This window comes from Pelodiscus sinensis, chromosome 4 (genome assembly GCF_052426305.1).
Source record: "Pelodiscus sinensis isolate ZL-2025 chromosome 4, ASM5242630v1, whole genome shotgun sequence".
NCBI classification, from domain to species: domain Eukaryota; kingdom Metazoa; phylum Chordata; order Testudines; family Trionychidae; genus Pelodiscus; species Pelodiscus sinensis.
This window is the reverse complement of record NC_143055.1, coordinates 107,847,022-107,866,699: the sequence shown is the minus strand read 5'-3', so window position 1 is coordinate 107,866,699 and position 19,678 is coordinate 107,847,022.

Genomic DNA, 19,678 nt, shown 5'->3' with positions numbered 1-19,678 from the left:
CTGACATTAACTGAGATTTTACAATGTATTCATCTCAATACATATGGATTCGTTGGGGGCCATAAAAGATAGATATTGCCAAATTACCTGTGGGGCCGTATTAAACCGGAACACGGGCCGCAATTGGCCCGCGGGCCGGACTTTGGACATGCCTGCTCTAATCCATCCCCCATGCCAGTATATTATTATAGGGCTAGGTTCTGCTTCATCCACACACAAGTACATGGTGAAGGGTGTGGAAAAGGGGAAGGAACTTCCCCCTTGCTAGGGCTGCAGAAGGGCTGGGAAGAATTGCTGCTTATGTTCAGGGAAGCACAGGGACTGCTCCCTGACTACTCCCTGAAAAAAGAACAGCATCCCAAAGGGGGTAGGAAGGCACAAGCAGTAGGCAGAGCCATAGCTTTGCCCTTTGCAGGCATGCTGGCCATCTTCATGGAGGAGGCATGCTGCTACATTTAGAGAGGTTTAGCAGGGTACACGCTCTCCCTGTGTACTGAGGGGTTCTGGAAAGGAAAATGTCTCAGTGTGAGGGGTGCTCTACGTTGCTCTCAACATGGGCCTTACCTACATGACACAATCGAGCCTGTAGCATCTTGTCCATTTCGGTTTTAAATGACTCTAGCATGGGGCTTCTACTGTTTCTCCTCGGGCTGGAGTCTCACAGACCAGATCCCACTTGGCTGTCACGTGTGTCATAGCCCCATTGAGGCCAGGCAAAAACAGCTTCCAGAGTCAGCCTTAGCCAGTGGAAAATGTACACTTTTACCTGATGGCTACATGGAAATGCCACTTACATGGAAATGAAACTCATGTCTTTATCACAGATTGGTGAATGCCCAGCTCTTTTGATTTGAAAGAATCTAGGGTTAAAAATTCTTTCCGGCAAGAAGTAGCTGTAGTTAATTTGGCACAGCTGATGGCTTTTGCAAAGAAGTGCCAAAGACTGGGGAAAATGGTATTACCCCTCTGCTTCCGAGTGGGTGGAAATGGGACAGCCGGGCATCCACCCAGGCTTCACCTGTCCCATGAATAAATGAAAGAGACTTTTCCTCTCCAGCATCTGTCACTGCCTTTCACAAGCATAGCACTGATGGAACAAAAGGCTCTCTCACACCACGTGTAGGTGACAAGCAGAGAGTCTGTTCCCAGCCGAGCCCAGAGCGACTGCTCAGTGAGCAGATAATGACATACCTAGACATGTCCAAACACCAGGAACTTGTAGAACAGAACCACTAGCTACTGTGAAAATGTATATGGTGTGCAAGGCTGACAGGCTGTGCAGGATTTTTGACAGAGTCTTGCTTTGAGCCGTTGTATTGATACCTGAATGGATGAGAAATGAGTGTGGGAGGAGAAGCTGATCAGACACTTTATTTGGCTAGAGATATTAGTCCATCTTAATGGGAGATGATGAGCTAACTTTTTTTAATTTATTGGAGTGTTGGCATCATCCAATTTATTGGTAAGAAAAAAATTATTTTACAGTGCATGGAATTTTTCCATAGTCAGCACTTTGACAATGAGACTAGTGCCCAAATATGGATTTAGGAGCCTAAGTTTAGGCTCCTGCTTTGAATACTGAGTCCTAAAAGTACAGTAGCCATGAACAAAAATTAAGTTCCCCAAAAAAGGTTTAGGAAAACTTACCTGCATCAGTTTTCAATATTATTGTGGTGAGGGGATTTGTTACGCTATGACGTGAAAGCAAGCACTGTTGGGCATCTGACAGGCAGAGGGTGGGCCAGTCCCAAATATCCACAAAGTTGCAGTGGAAGTTTTGGTCCCTTGCTTTTGGACAGCCTCCAATTTCATAGTGTATGAATGAAGAACTGTAAAGCAGATGACAGAAGGGAAGGGATTGGTTTTGGGATTGGGAAGGGGGGCGGGCAGAGGGTGGAATCGCATGTTTCCCTAGTGATGGGAGGCGATTGCAATTTAATTAGTTAGCAGTCTTTCCCGCACACAGGCGTACAAGGTATTTTTAAAAAATGACTTTTGCATGGAAGTCTTCACCAGTTTGTTTTAATGGATTTATTCAGTTTGTGTACTAGTACTGTTTGTGTGTTTAAAACTGTCTTACTTCCATCTTTCCAGAGAGTGTAATAAAATCCTTTACAATTATTATTGGTGCTGAGCACAATTCTTGATTAAATCGTGGCAGATAGCACTGCCCTTAGTGAACCTTCCACCTCTCCCATTTCAGTACAACATTAAATCACTAAAACCACAAGAAATAACTCAAATTACTTAAGTAAGAAGGTACTTTCCATTTTAGTTTACCCCAGGCAATTTAAGTAGGCCCCCTTGAAACAATGACAAGAAGAGTTATAGAAGCTTAGGAGCACCAGACACCAATTACAATTTCAGAACTAAATGCCATAATTAACAAGACTAATACTTTTAATCTAAAGCAACTCAAATATGTGGCTGGATAAAGAAAAAAGGTAAAGGTAAACTCTGTAATTATAATAAATCAATGGATTGGGGAAATGTGTACCTTTAAGGGATCTTCTTTCATTCTGCAATTAACTTTTAAGTGTTTCACTCAACTGCCCCCCACACACCACATTCACTGCTTCTCTCTCATACCCCACACCATCACTGTGACAGACTCTAGTTTTGTGTGTGTGTGTGTGTGTGCTGAGTGGGGAGTAAGGCTATGTGAATAACTGGATACAGGAAGTCTTCAATTTTTCAATGTTTGACTTATGACAAATGACACTTATGATGTTTCTAAATTAACATCCTGATTCAAGTTACATTGGTTTTAACTTTATGATGCTCAGTCTCACAATGGAGCAGATCGTGATTCCAAGTTAGGATGTTTTAATTTATGACTCAGTTTTCAGGTATCAGTTGTGTCATGAGTCTGCGGCCTTCCTGTATTTGATTTAAGTGAAGGTCTGAAATAAAAGTAAAAAGTTTTGGATCAGCCTAAAACTGAAATGGTTCCAAGTCTTTGGCAGACTGAAATGTTGAAAAGAGTTTACTTCTTGGGTCAGTGAAAACAGTTTGGCTGACCTTGAAAGTAAATATTTTGTTTTGATTTTGCGGGTTTTTTAAATGTATTCTTTAAATAAAATGGAGGGAAATTCTGAAGCAAAGTCTCTTTCCAAAATGAAATATCAAACTGACTTGGCTCAGCATTTCTGAATTTTGTTCATTTTATCTTTTTTCTGGCTGAAACAATTTTCCATAACTGACCCAAACTCATCAATTGTTTTGGTTGAATAAAAGTTGCATTTTCTGCTCACCCCGGAAATGGTGTCCCCAGAAGTTTCATCCAGCTGTTGTTAAGAATGGTAGAGGTGCCACGGTAGAGGTTATCACACCTAGGTTTTCACACACAAGTTCTCACCATTGGCAATTTTTACTCTTGACTGCAATGGGAACAGAATTAGACCAGTGCTAAGTGCTTGTGGGAAATCTCACCCCAGATTTCTCTAGTATAGAGGTTCTCAAACTGGAGGGTCAAGCCCCTCCGGAGGATATGGAATGTATTCTGGGGAGACATGAGAAGCTCTGGGAGGGGAGACGCACATTGTGCACAATGAATAACTAGGAAAGCTGATTCCTCCACACATATCAGCTCCTCAGATGGTGCTGTAGATTTGTCAGATTTCTATAAAGTTTGCTTAACATTGCATAAAGCCGTTTCCTTCTGTACATTTAATCAGTTTGGTACAATGCAGTCTGCATAGTTAATTGTAAGTATTGACCACAATTGCAGTTTTGCTTTTGCTTTTGTTACAATGGACCACTAGCTCAATGCCTTATTGTTTTTAACATTCAGTAAGAGTTGCAATTTGATTTTTTTATCAGTATATGTACTTGTATGGTGGGGCGCATAAACTACTACAGATGCAAAAAGTGGACACTATCAAAAAGTGCAAGAACAATGGCTGTAGTATAAGTGGACCTTCAAAGAGGCACCATTTCTCTCAGGGTACGTCTACACTACAGCGCTAGTTCGAACTAACTTAGTTCGAATTAGTTAATTCGAACTAAGCTAGTTCGAACTAACGCGTCTAGAACTAAAAACTAGTTCGAACTAGCGTTTTGCTAGTTCGAACTAGCAAGTCCACATTGAGTGGACTCTGAACAGGGCTTAAGGATTGCCGGCAGGGCATCAGAGGAGGACTTAGAGCGTGGAGATGCTGCCTCAGGCTAGCCGAGGGCTGCGCTTAAAGGGTCCCGACCCCCACCCCGGACACACAGTTCTAAGGGGTGCCCCGCTTGCAAAGAGTTCTGGCTTGGAGTGCCCAGTGTGGGCACATCACACCACTCGGCCATCAGCCCGGCTGCACTTGCCGCAGGCTGCCATCTGGGGAGAGGGAGTAATTGGGGGGCTGCAGGAGAGCTTCCACCCCCAGAAGCCCGCAGAGCCAGCCCAGTCCTCCCCATCGGGGGCTCGTACCCCATTCCTCCCTCACCTCCTTCCACTTACCCTTCCCTAGCCCCCCTTCTTATTGATGTACAAAATAAAGATAACGTTTCTTCCAACATTGACTCTGTCTTTATTGAAAAAAACTGGGGGAGACTGGGAAAAGGAGGTGGGAGAGGGGAAGAGAAAGGCTGGGAGAGGGGAGGGCAACTAACATGATCAGGGGTTGGGAACAGGTCCCAGATGAAGAGAGGCTACAGAGACTGGGACTGTTCAGCTTAGAAAAGAGGAGACGGAGGGGGGACAGGATAGAGGTCTCTAAAAGCAGGGGTTGGGTGGAGAGGGTGCATTCAGAAAAGTTCTTCCTGAGTTCCCATCAAGAAGGACTAGAGGAGACCAAAGGAAAGGAATGGGTAGCAGGCTTCAAACTAGTAACAGAAAGTTGTTCTTGACAAAGCAAATAGTTAACCTGCGGAACTCCTTGCTGCAGGAGGCTGTGAAGGCTACAACTAGAACAGAGTTTAAAGGGAAGTGAGATCAAGTGATGGAGGTTGGGTCCATGGAGTCCTATTAGCCAGAGGGTAGGAGTGGTGTCCCTGCCCAAAGTTTGTGGAAGGCTGGAGAGGGATGGCACGAGACAAATGGCTTGGTCATTGTCTTCGGTCCATCCCCTCCAGGGTCCCTAGGGTTGGCCGCTGTTGGCAGACAGGCTACTGGGCTAGATGGACCTTTGGTCTGACCCAGTACGGCCATTGTAAGCTCAGGGCTCAGTGTCGGGGGTCTCAGTGGACCCCCTTGATTTTCATGCACACCTGGTCCTGGGTGGCCAGGCTGGCAGCTCTCCTGCCCTAGACGGCCACTTTCCTGTGCCTAGTGCGGAGATCGTGGACGAGGTCCACGATGTCCGCACTAGCCCAGGAAGGTGCCCGCCTCTTGCGGTCCAGGGCAAGCTCCCGGGAGCCGCCAGCCTGGTCCCGGCAAGAGGGGGTGGGCTGGGGGGCATCGGGTGGGTGGCTCTGTGCCGTGCCAGGTGCAGGGTCTGCTAGCTGGGTGCTGGCAGGCTTGCACCTGGCACGGGCACCGTAGCCAGCCCGTGCCCCTTTAAGGGGTCCGGGGCCGGGAGGGGGGCATAAAGTTTCCCTGGTGTTGGCCAGAATGGCCACCAGGGAAACCTGGGGAGGGCTAGCCTCCCACTAGTTCGAACTAAAGGGCTACACAGCCCTTAGTTCGAACTAGCTAGTTCGAACTAGGCGTTAGTCCTCGTAAAATGAGGTTTACCTAGTTCGAACTAAGCGCTCCGCTAGTTCGATTCAAATTCGAACTAGCGGAGCGCTAGTGTAGCACCTATTAAAGTTAGTTCGAACTAACGTCCGTTAGTTCGAACTAACTTTGTAGTGTAGACATACCCTCAGATATATAAAGAGCATATATTTGTATTCTTTGCTTTACGTCAGAATGGAGTGAATAAAACATGCACTTTTACTTTTGCTTGAATATATTTAAATAACTACCTCATTCATTTATTCTTTGGTGAGAGCCCTGTTTATATAAGCCATATTTTTGCCACCTGCAATAGCCTTCCAGAATATGTGGTGATGGAATGATAAATCGTCTTGAATTCCCAGATGCTCTTGGTAACAAAGATAAGTGAGAAAAATCTTTGTTGTTGTTGTTTTTTAAAAAAGAGACACAGCGCTATCCTTTTTTAATTTGCCAGAATCAGACAAGTATGAAAAGGAAAAGAGAAGGGACTGTTAAAAGTGGAGCTTTATGAGTATAAAATGAATGTGTCAAGGTTAAAGTAGTCCACTAATCCCAGGGTTGGAAAGAAAAGCTGCAGTTAATAACATCTGCCCATGCAGTTTTATTCGCTAGCATGCACTTCACTGACGGAAGAAGAGCAGTCTGGAGACCAATTACAAATCACTCGTCTGATTTGTTTAATCCCTTTATTTCCATTTTTGATCAAAATAACGATCTTTTCCCTCGCCTGAGAATAAAAATACTGAACTTGTGTAACAACATATTGTGTTTGCATGCTGACCTGTTTTATACACATAGCATCCTATAAGATTAAAAAGCCTTCTCACTCTTTGTATCTTGTGGAATACACACATGTGAGTCAGGCTTTTCAAATTCTCAGTACTCAATGCTGTAGACCAGGGCTACTCAACATCGGCCCAAGGGCTGCCAGCGGCCCATTTGTTTGTGGCCCGTGGTGCAGATTTGATTTACATGGGGCTCAACATGTGGCCTGCGGGTGAGATCCTTTGAACATGGCCTCCACTGGGAACATGTTCCACAATGGTGAGGCATCTCTCAGGTGGGGTGAGCATTGAAAGATGCAAGGGGACAGGTTGGCTGGAATAGACAGGTACAGGGTGTCAGCATTTCTTGCCCCCCGGGGAGGAGGTGCCGGGAGCTCCAGGGCATTGTGGGAAGTGCTGACTGCTTAGCCTTGTGGGTAGAACCTGAGTGGTTCTGACTGGCTCTCACTGGCCACGTTTGGGCCTGGCACTGTGGCTTAAGGCTTAATCTTTGTATTCATGCCTGTCAGTGTGAAAGAAGCTATTTGCATATATGTGCATATATATGCAGCCACACTTAAGTTGCGTCCCTCGGCTTGTGCTGTGAGTATTGTGGTCCCCGGGGTTTCCAAAGTTGAGTATCCCTGCTGTAGACCAACTTTTTGTGTAAGCTCAGTCACTTGTTTTGGAGGGTTTGTGCAAGAACAGAGATCTTTAGAAAATCTGGCGATCAGAGCCAGATTTGGAGCCCTCAGCACAAAGGGCAGTTCCCAGTGAATTCAGTGTCATTGAATTCAACGGGATGTGCATGCATGTAGCTGAAGGCAGTACTGAGCCCACAATATATGTTTAATAATTCAGAGGAAATGGTTTCTAAATCTCTTAAGCCAAATTCCATGCATGACAACTGACAGACAACTTTAGTTGTGGGCAATGGGAGTTCTCTGTGGGTAGCTGAGGGCAGAATCGGACCCTTTAAGTGTTACAAATCAGGTCCTGCTTAGGTGAAGATGAGGCATCAAGGTTCCTCAGGTAAAGAAATATCAGAAAGGAAAGTGTTCATTGTTACAGGTTCTAACTTAGAAAATAGAGTCAGCTGTGAGATGATGGACAAACCAGTAATATAGTGCTTGAGGATTCAGCAGAGACTGAATCAGAACTATATTGTTTGAAGGCTTTGGACAGCAATGCCCAAACAAACTGTTTTAACCCAAAGGCAATAGTTTACTGCTACGTCCCTCCAAAGCAGTCAATATTTGTCAATCCATCTGTTGGATGGATTTAGTTTTGAGTCTGCCTATGGTTTGTTTGAAGCAGTTTATACTGGGAACCTCTGTGAGAGGTAAGCAATGCTGAGAGTCACAGCAGCAGTGGACTACTGGGATGAACTATTTATTGCCTTTTTGTACAGAGACTGCTGACCATTTGTTTTGGTTTTGAGGGCATCATATATGCTTCTTTTCCTGACAATCTCAAGCACTCAAAAAATCAAAAAGAATAATAAATATGTATCAATGGGTACTGGAAAATATTTTCTTCACAAGTACTTGCTGGTATTGCAATGCAATATTGTTTCCTTTTTTTAATATTGAGACACACAGAAAAAAGGGGACAATATCTTTATTAGCAAACTTCAGTTATGTCCAATGCAGCTGCACTTAATTTTAAGCTAAGCCACGTGATAATACAGCATTTCTTCACATAGGCTGATTTTCTTTTTTGTAAATGACTCTGTAAGGAGTCTGTTTTCATTGGTTGAAACATTAGTGTTTTGTCTCTTTATGTTTTGGATTATTCAGAATCATCATTGACTGAGATGTTTATTTATAAAATTAATGCCATGTGCTTAACTACATTCAGCATATGTTTGCAACTGTAAGAAGCTGGTATCTCTTTAAGAAACTTTCTTACCCTTGGAGACAAGCCTGGGAGATCCTGTATGGGAATTTTCAAGGACTTGAACACCCGTATTGTGGGAAGTAGCCTGACAGATCATTTGACTGTTTCTTCACAGACTTAGAATATATACTTTCTCTCCAGTCAGGATGGAAATGGAAAACCTTCTTGAACTTTGTGACTTACATCCCTACTAGTGGTAGGATATATTAAGAGTAGCCATTTTCTGAGACATCAAGGCATGAACAGACATTGGAATATACTGGTACTGTCCTGATTTGAAGGGACTTTTTTGGTGTACTGGTCTTTTCTAGTAGTGCTGCAGTGTGTGTTTCATGCAGTGTCACTCATTTCCCCATGCACCATCTGCTTCTCAGCTGATTGGGAAGGGGACGAAAGACACCTCCACTCTTGGCAACAGCAGGGAGGTACAAAGAGGAAAGCTGAAGCAGCAGTGCATTCTCAGCTCAGCAGGAAGGATGTCTTTAGGCCTGTGGCCAGCATAGAGGTGGGGTGGGGGAAGAAAAACAGGAAGGGAAATATGAGAGAATTTCTGGGAACAGGGGCGCTGGAACAATTTTTATAGTAAGGGTGCTGAGCCATTGAACCAATCTGTGTATAATGGACACCCAACCCTCCCATGCCCACCTGTACTTCCAGCACCTATACTGGGGAGGAATTGGGTTAGAGAAGGGAATGGGAGACGTGAAAGAATAGTAGGTAGAGTCTTGAGGACCACACAACAGGATGGGGCATTAACCCAAAAGATATAATAAGGAGAGAAGAGATGGAAAAAGAGGAAACAAAAAACCAGGAACAGCAGGATGGTGACAAACGTCACAGATGGAAGGAATGGAACAACAAGTAAAAACTGACCTGGTGTTGGCAGGTGGAAAGAAAGCAATAGCTGGGAAAAGCAATACAGAGTAAGATGGGAGAGGAAGCAGTCAGATAAACACACTTAATAGCAGGTGAAAGGGGAGGGGAGCAGTACACAGGGATGAGAGAAAATAGCAACCTACGTTTAGAAAACATGGATACTCTATCCCATATCAAGGTCACAGGTCAGATCTGGGGAAATTATTTCCCCAAGGGCATGTTCATCATTACTTAATAATCTAGTAGGAGTCTGAATCTAACCTTTCTTACTTTTCTCACTCCTCACACTGTACATGAAGTATCTCCTTGGAGTTTGCTATCAGTATCCTTTGGACATGGATAGCAGTCTACAAGAGATGCACGGGAAGTATGTGCCACAGATATTAAGCCACATGATCTGTGCTGACAAGGATGCATCTAGGTCAGCTGCTTAAGTAGGGTCTTTACCACTTGGCATCATGAAATGTGCTGGGATGGATGCAGCCCTGAGGGGGCCTTTACTAGTTGTAACTTCCTTTCTGGCAAGCAACAGTGCCCGGCATTGTGGTGTCCACAAAGTTTCCATGTACAGCCGTGATATGAGTAGTAACTCTCATATGTTTGCAGTTCTTAAGCTGTCAGGGTGAGTGTAGAGGTTAAGTATTGTCTGGGGGGCACAATTTAGAATAATGCTTCATTGTTGCAAAGGTGCTTCATCTGAGGTGCGGAAAGCTCCCATGTGGTTTCTTTTTCTCTCCTACTCCATATAGCTACTAATTATGAACAATACGGATCTGCCAAACTGTGATGTAACTCTTCGGTGGTTATAGGAGCTGAGCAGCTAGGCAGTACCATGATAAATGTATTAAAAATGCTGTCTGTCCGCACTGTGTGGTATCCTTGCAATTAATGGATTTTATCCTCACAACACCTTTGTGAAGCAGGAAAGCATTAGCATCCATTTTACAGAAAGGAACCTGAAGCACATGATAGATTAAGTATCAGAGGGGTAGCTGTGTTAGTCTGAATCTGCAAAAGCGGCGAGGAGTCCTGTGGCACCTTATAGACTAACTGAAGTGTAGGAGCATAAGCTTTCGTGGGCAAAGACCCACATGCATCTGACGAAGTGGGTCTTTGCCCACGAAAGCTTATGCTCCTAAACTTCAGTTAGTCTACAAGGTGCCACCGGACTCCTCGCCGCTTATGATAGATTAAGTGACTTGCCTGTGGTCAGACTCCCTGTGAGAGAGAAAAGAATTCAGGTCTCTTGAATCCGAATCCAAATCCAAATCCAAATCCAAATCCAAATCCAAATCCAGTGTCCGACGCTGAAGTTACAACAGGGATGAATTTGGCTCTGGGACTTTATGCCTTTCCTCTTTATATTTCTTCTTTATCCTCCAGCTTCTTTCTCTGCCTTCCTCTGCTCCCCAGGGTTTAGTTCTCTTGCACAGTTGTATTTGCTTGACTTGATACACTGCTACACATTTTTTCAGAGAAGCACCCTGCGTAAGACAGCTGTGATACAAATTGCCCAAGTGAACCAACTCTAATAGCTTTAAGCAATATGTAACAGTCCTGAGCCACTCTTTCTTACAAGGTTTGTTGTGGTTACTGGAGTGGTAAACCGTACCAGGCACGACCGTTCCCTCTGCACTCAGATTGGCCAGCAGACTTTGTGCTGGGCTAATCACTGCGGTCAGTTATGGGTCTTACAGTGTCCTCTCACAGAGGAAACACCACAATGGACTATCACATTAAGGCCTTGCTGTGTGATAATACAGTGTGCCATTCTGGACAAGGCACTAGAGCAGTTTTGTTGTTCATTACCAGCTCCCCTGAGAACTGTCTTTTCCCCCCTTCTTGCTTCTGGTGATTGTTTTAAAAATCATTAAGTACAATAAAAATTTGTTTTATTTCTTAACAGTCTCAACAATGAGGCATTTTGGATGACATTTCCAGTATGCACACAGGCATCTCGCACTCCTTCCCTTTCACACAGGTCTCACACTCATCCCGCCTCTTATAAACAGTACATACCAGGCCTGTACACAGGAGTGTATGTGCGAAGGGTGCAAAAGCACCCCCATGCCTCCGCAAGTAAGCATTCTCCAGCTGGCCAGGGGAAGGTAGGAGCAGCATGCTGCCTGAGCCTCCCTCCCCCATGGCTCTGGCTGGCTGGGGGAAGGCTGGGGCTGATTTTCCTGCTTACTTGGGAGACTGTGAGGGGTGCATTCACACCCTTGCAGTCCACATTTACAAAAAAAAGCATCATCACCCCAGAAATTCCTGTGTATGAGCCTGCATACACACACTCCTTCCCCCTCACAGGTATTAACCCCCCCCCTTGTTTTATATGTACCATACCTCACTCTCACTCCATTTCTTGTCTACTACATACATCCACTCTATAGTCATCTCTCTCTCTCTTTCTCTCTCTCTCTCTCTCTCTCATACATACACATTCCCCTTCTCTTTCACAATCACCCCACAGAGTCTTCCTCCCACATATCCCATTTTCTGATCCACTCAATACCTAGTTAATTTCTTCTTGTGTGAAGATGTAAGAGGACTTTAATTCTGACTTCCCTTTCATTCATACATGGCCGCAGTCTTCCAAAAGGCTTGAGCTCAGGCCAGGTCTACACTAAAAGGGAAGGTCAAATCAAGATATGCAATTCCAGCTATGTTAATTATGTAGCTGGAGTTGACATACCTTGTTTCAAGTTCCCCGGCTGTCTCCACAGCAAACCTCCCATCAGCTTCCCTTACTCCTTGCAGAATCAGGAGTACCAGCCACTGAGAAGGGCACCCTCTGAGTTCAATTTAGCAAATCTTAACTAAATTCGCTAAATCGAGCTTCAGAAGATCTATCACAGTAGTGTCAATCTTCTGTTTAGTGAAGACATGGCTGGAGAGTCAAGAAATGTCACTTGAACTACTGGTTGGCAAAATACAGGTTGAACCTCTCAGGTCTGCTGTCCTCAGCACCTGATTGGTGCTGGACCAGGGGAGGTTAATGTTAGTAATTCTAGCAGCATTACTAACACTTCCACTGTTTACTTGGCTCTTAGAAAACATTTAGGGGTAAAGTAGAGCTAAATAACAGCAGAGAACACAGAGCCTAGACTGGTGGCTGTAGACATTCTTTATGGGACCATGGGAAACTTGGCCTACCCACAATAAGTGGACATCCAGCTAACTAACTAAACTCAGGCCGGACCACAGATGTTACAGGACCAGAGAGTGACGGACTAGAGAGGTTCAACCTGTAGTACAGGTTGTACTTCCCTTAACCGGGACTCTCCAGTCCAGCAACATCCCTGGTCTGGCAAGGACCACGGATGTTCCTGGACCACAGAGCCTAGGAACAGGAATGTCTCAGTGGGGCAGGCGCGTGGTAGGGGGGGGGGGACTGGTGACAGGGCTGGGATCCCAATCTTGAGCTGGGGGAGATGGACGGCATGGCGGGAAGTGGGGAGCCAGACAAATCCTCCATGGATAGGTCCAAAGCATGTCAGACTAGGGAGGTCCAACCTGTAATAATATATTTTTAAGAGAACACAAGAGATTTTCTTCTGAACATAGATATTTCAGCAATTGTATATCACCTCAATTAACTAGCATTTATAAAATGTGGATCATCCTAGATTTTCTCCTTTGAGCATGTTAGGATTGTGTATTCATGGGGTTTCCCACCCACCGTACCCTTCCCTGCCCTCGTGCTAATGGGCAGGAAAGATTGAAACAAACATGACTTTCGTTCTGATGTCTCTATTTTTTAATTTTTATTTATTGTTTTGCTTAGGACAGAAATGACGGGACAGATTATTTGTTTTAAAGTGTGATTGAATGCAAGCTCCTGTTTAAACAGGATGCATATCATGCTGCCAAGAGGACTCTGACAAAACTGAACATAATTGAAAAGGAAACATGATTTTGTATCTTGATGTGGTCTTTATTATTTTATTTATTTTTACTAGGGACTGTTTGTGTGTATGTGTGATTTCTCAGCCTTACATTGACATCCTTTTTTGCATTTGTAAATATTCAGGCTAGTACATGCCTAGCACTGACTTTATGGGCGCTGGTGATCGTAAGCTGTCCATTGTGTTGTTAAAGGCAAATCTGAGGTCTGTTTTAATTTTTAAAAAACCACATAATCCATGTGTTTCAAAAACGGCTTTGTTACTGAGAGGATGGGCAAAAAGCTCACCAGCTTATAGTTCATGCTATGAAGCTGTTCCTTTCTTAGTATCAGATGAAAGGGAGTCCACTAATGATGTTTATCCACCTTAGTCTTAAATATGAAAGGGATTCTGCTATCATTAGACACTCCAAAAGAAACACTTTTAGAACATCAGCCAAACTGGGAGAATGGGGTGGGGTGGGGGGGAAGAAAGAGAAGGAGGGAAATAGGTATTATTCTTATTGCTGCTGCCTCACCATCTGCTTACTAGATACATTAGGGCTCTCTAATTATTCAGCACCATCTAGTGGTAGATGCTAATACAGTAATTCTAAATTCAGGCTACAGCAAAACAAGACCTTTTAAAAATTGGTTAGTATTTGGCGTAAACACAATGACACTTTCCGTTCCTGTATATAATCTTTAATCGATGAGGGAGTGCTGTCAAGTGATTAGAGCAGGGTGACTAGACTTTATGATAAGCGGATGCTATTCTGCCACCAGCTCCAATTTCTGTGACCTGAGGCAAGTCACTTAACTTCCCTGTACTTGCATTTAGCTATTTGAACAATGGGTGCGGTGATACTTCCCTACTTCCTAAAGATGTTGTGAACCTTAAATAACCTCTGCAGAGTCCTTTGAGATGCTTTGATGGAAGGTGCAATATAACGTGTTATTGCAAAGTCACATCTTGCACAGGCGGTGCCGGCCAGTGGTAGGGGATAAGGTAGGAACACTTCTTTAACTTGCCTGATATCCACTGGAGTAGGTGGGATTCTTGAAGGAACAGCTGGCATGTATTCTAGAACCACCAGGGGAGCTGAAATTCTGGGAAGATAATGGGTCAGGGTGCAGTGCAGCTGCTTAACATCACACCTACTGACTGCTCTGAGCTGTGCGGGAGGACTGACCTCCCATGGAGCAGGCTAAGACTTAAGGGACCACAAATGCTGGGGATTGGGGCCTGTATGTCTATTTGAGGTTAAAAATTAATATGAGATTTTTGGGGGTGGAGTGGGGAGGCTGTCTCCCCAGTAGCACTCAAATATAATAGTCTCTGGGAATCATATAAGTCATAGGGAACCTGGATCCAGCCCCCGAATTGCCTGGATCCAGCCTCCGAGGCTCAGCATTGGGGAGACCATGTTGGCGCTCCTACTCCCCTACCCCTCACCTGCGGGGATGGAGCATACAAATACCACTAGCTTGGGCCCCCCCGTGGCTCTGGTGTGTGAGGGGAATGTGGGGAGTGTCTTTCTCCTTCTCAGTCAGGAGCTTCTAATTTTACTTCTCACTTGTGTGCGACCCCCGACTAATTTTTCTGTGGGTCAGTGGCCCTTGACCCAAAAAATGTTCCTCATCCCTGATGTAAGTATTTGATTAGGGGCCTTTTAACATGTAGTGATAGGAACGGCCTTTCCTTTGCATCTGTAGCCATATAATTGAGTGTACTGAATTTCAAAGTTTTCTTTCAATGGGAACATATCAATGGATCATGTCAGTCAGCAATTCAAGGGTTAATTTGGTTAATAGCTATATCTTGGGTTAAATAAACTCTGAGGCCCTCATAAAATGATTCTTCATAAAAGAAAACTCTCTTAAGAAGTCACATAGATAGCATTGCTATTTTGCTACCACACATGTCCTGAAGAACAAAACATCTACGCAAAATTCTTTTTTTTTTTAATGTACAGTGAATGTTAATCTTCAGTTGAGTTGATAGCACTGGAAAGGGAAGTTCTCTGTTTAGTCACAGAACATGAGCAGTATTGATGAAAATTTCCCCACAGTATCCCATAAATGTGCCTTAACCTTAACCTAGTGGAAGGAGTGTTGCTCTTCATGGTACTTTCAGTTCTTGACCTATTCAATTGAACTGTCAACAAGGGTACCTGTTTGTGCCAGATGCAATGTCATGTGGACATCTGTCTACTGGAAACTGGAAAGAACCCCTGAGTTCATTTCCCCTAGTCTGCAAAACAGCTGTTAGAAGATCATAGCTGTTTGACCATTGGAATAACCAAAACTGGATTAAATCTGAACAAGGCATACTGATATAGACTCTGATTCAACAAGGTATTCCAGCTTGCATATAAAAGCATTGTGAGTAAATCAGGCTCATTGTGAAACTCCCTCTCACATCCATCTGGTTTTAGACAATGCCAAAAACAAAAGAATTCCCTAACCTACAAAATGTCATCAATCCCATGGCCCAATTGGGAGGATTGTACAGTATCCACAGATAAGATCTTTTTGAATGTGGTGGATCATGTATTGTCACCTCTTTGGCACACTGATGGTGGCATTTCAGTGCTGGGAGCTATTGATTTGGAGAGCTTGCTTTGAGAGAGAAATATTTCATTAAAGAGTACAAGTGTATAGATTCCAAGACCACAAGAGGCCATTGTGATCCTCTAGACTAACCTATACAGAAAAGTAGGGATGTTAGTTACAGTGTAATTGAATAGTTGTGTAACCACATGAAATCTTAGAGTTATACAATTACTCAGTAGTCTCCAGGGAAGGCCTGAGGAAAATATGGCCTGTGGATTGAATCTAACCCACCACGCCACTAGATCCAGCCCGTGGACACTGCAGGAGTCCCAGGTAGGCTTCCCGCTTGCCTCGCCCCATCTACACGCTGCTCAGAAACGTGGCTCCAGGGCGGTTTCACTTTAAACACAGAGCCCAGAGAGGACGGGGGAAGCATTAGGAGCTGTTCCCGCCCCCACCACAATCCCATTGGTCGGCTTCTGGCCAGAAACTGGACAATAGGAGCTGCCTGTTTCAATAACAGGCAGCCACGAAGCACAAGGAGCTTGTACCCATTCACAGAACACATGGCTACAGCCTGTGCAGGAGTGGGGCAGGCAGGGAGAATGATTCAGGAACATTCTGGCTGGTAAGTCTCCTGGTCAGAGGCTACCTCTGACACCCCAGCCCTTCTTTCCCCAACCCTCTGCCCCCCTACTCCACATACCCAAATCCTCTGCCCCACTTCTGCACCTAAACCCCCTCCCAAATCTGGCACCCCAATTCCCTGCCCCAAATGACAGTCGCCTCCTGTCCTACCTCACAATCCAATCCCCTGCACCCTCTCATGTGTCCCAATTCTCTGCCGTAGGTCACAATCCAAACCCTGCACCGAGTCCAGTGCCTCAGGTCACAACCATCTCCTTCACCCAAACTCCCTCCCTTACCCCTTACCTCCTCCATTAATACCATGGAAGAGTGTGGCCCTCAAACACTTTCCAAATTCTTGGAGTGGTCCTCCATCAAAAATATTGCCCACCTTTGCCCCAGGGGCAGGGCTGGCAGCCAGTGTGTTCTGACCCCACTCCTGGGGAGCCACCCTGCACTGCTGCCTCTGTAGCAGTGTGGGTGGCAGGTAGCTGGTCTATGCGGGGAGCTGGTTTCTAAACTGGCTCCCGTCACTGACCAGCTCCCACCTGCCATACCATGCTGCTGCTTCTGATATAGAAGCAGAAGCGCAGGATGGCAGCAGCCCCTGTGTGCGGGGGTCCGAGCTCCCGGTGGACAGAGGCTGGTCCACCTTCCACAGAGCAGCCTCTGTCTGCAGTGGGTCCGAACTCCCTGCAGACAGAGGCCGCAGACAGAAGCTCCTAGAGAGGGAAGGGAGATTCATGGCAGCCTCCCGTACTCTCCCCCACGCTGCTGCCTCTGATAAAAGCAGCAACGCGGTGTGGGGGGAGGAGGGAAGGAGGGCAGGCTGCACCATGGAGCTGGTGCTGGGGAGAACTGGCTTTTAAGACGGCACTGGCTCATGTCCTCCCTCCTTCCCCCCGTTGCCTCTGTCGGAGGCAGCAAGGATGGGGCAAATGGGTCTGTGGAGCTGGCAAGTGCAGGGAGCCTGCTTGAGAGCTGGCTCCCCATGTGTATTGTCTCCAGCCTGCCCCCCTCATCCTCCACTCTATCAGAGGCAGCAGTGTGGGGGTGAGGGGATTAGGCAGATCTGGTGCTCATAGGGAGCCTGCTTAAAGCCAGCTCCTCACAGGCACCGGCTCCCACTACCTCCCTCTTGCTGCCTCTGTATCAAAGGGGGGGGGGGCGGGAGGAATGCGTGTAGTTGATAAGATTAATCTATAAGCCAAGATTTATCGGTTAATCATATAGTTGATTACACATTGAATCCCTATAGCAAAGGCCATAGAACTTCCTCCAAATTATTCCGAGAGCTTGTCTTTTAAAAAACTTCCAATTTTGATTTTAAAATTGTTGGTGATGGCAACCCCCCCCCCCCATGATTCTTGGCAAATTGTTCCCCCGTTTGAACTCAGTTAGCTTCAGCTTCCAGCCACTGAACCCTGTTATACCTTTCTCTGCTAGACCAAAGAGCCCATTGTTAAATATTTGATCCCCGTGTAAATACTTACAGACTATATTCAAGTCACGCCTTAAACTTCTCTTTGTTAGGCAAAATAGATTAAGCTCTTTGAGTCTCTCACTATAACGTGTGTTTTGTAATCTTTTAATCATTCTCATAGCAGTTCTCGGAATCCTCTCCTGCTCTTGAATTGTGGGTTCCAGAAATGTACAGTGAAATCCAGCAGTGGTCTCACCAAGGCCAAAACAGATGTAATGTAATTGTTCTACAAACGCTAAAGATTCCCCTGTTTATGCATCCCAGGATCACATTCGCTTTTTGGACCACAGTATCACATTGGGAGGGAGTCAGCTGATTGTGCACTTTGACCCCCAAATCATTTTGTAAGTATGGCCTTCATTCTATGTTCTCTGATGCGTACATTTACATATAACCACACTGAAAAGCATATTATGTGCTTGTGCCCAGTTTACCAAGTGATCCAGATTGCTCTGTATTAGTGACCTGTCCTCTTCATTATCTACCACTCCCCCACACAAAATTATTGTGTCCTCTGCTAATTTTCTCTGTGATGACTTTTGTATTTTCGTCCAGGTCATCAATTGAAAACGTTAAATAGCAAAGGGCCAAGAACCGATTCCCTAAGAGGTTTCCACTGGAAACCCAACCATTTGATGACAATTTCCTGTTTACAGTTACATTTTGAAGCCTATCAGATAACCAGTTTTTGATCCAGTAAATGTATGAAACCAATATGAAATTAAAAGGGAAAGAGGCAGAAAGTTCTCATTTTCCCAGTCTGAATGAGTCCTGATTTGTAGGCCTTCGGGGCAGGCTTCAGGTGCATCTATTTATGTGAGCTGCTGTGGAGGGTGGGTTTTGATGAGGTTCAGATCTGTGTGAGGTGAAGGGAATTTTGTATTCTGATGGCTGTTTCAATTTATTTTTGTAATCTTTGTAATTTTAGGGCAGGAATGCCTATAGCCTTGAACAAATGCCGCTAGTTATTTCTACAAAAATCTCCCCTTCAGCAGGACCTCTCACCCAATCAGGGTTGTTATTAATTGGTTTCTACGTTCATAAGGTGTTTTATTTTCCAAAAGGTTCATTGTACTTTCTTTGTATCTTTTAGATGAAAGGAAAATCAATTCCTTAAATAAGCTGGTTCTTTCAACAGTTTATGTTTAAAGGACGTCTCAATGTAAATAAACCAAAGAGGAGCTGTACTGGATAAAGCCTAATTGCCAGCATTTCCAGACATATTCTATGGATAGTTCAGCTCTCTAGATCAGCCAGAAGTGTTTGGGCACCCAGCTGAGTTATAGGTTACTTCTGATATGTCTGTCCTGTTTGTCATGGCCTCAGAAGGTTTGAGATTCAAACAAGCTCCCAGTAGTTTGAATGACTGTGAAAGCACCATGAGTCTTCATTGTCAAGTAAGTTCCCTACCCTGCAATTATCTTCTTGTGGGAAGGTGCAGTGGCCTGCTGTCTCCTTTGCCTCACATCTTACATCATCAGGGGAGAATGGCAGGTCTGACTCCAGTGTCTACAGGGAACATCTCCCCTCCTCTTAGGAGAAATGAGGGGTGTCAGGTTCTCTCAGCTTTCCATCAAGACCTGATCCAAACACTATTGAAATCAGTGGCTGCAATAGGCATTGGGTCTGGCCCCAAGTAAGGAAGCAGGTTTAGCCTCAAGGATTCACACCTCTGTTTTTCTGATGGGTTTGGAAGTGGTTGGGGCTTTTTTTTTTTAATCTCTAATTTTCTTGTGGCCCACTTCCCTTCCCTGGTGCCTCCTCACTGAGGACCACTCACATCATATGAATGACAATAGCTGTTGGTCACTGATAGGGAAAGCAGATAGTTAGCTTCTCATAGGCTGTGCACCCACAATGATTTTTTAAATACATCTGTGTGGGAATGAGGGAAGGGTCCAGAAGTGTCAATGGAGAAGCGATTAAGTATCCGGATGAGC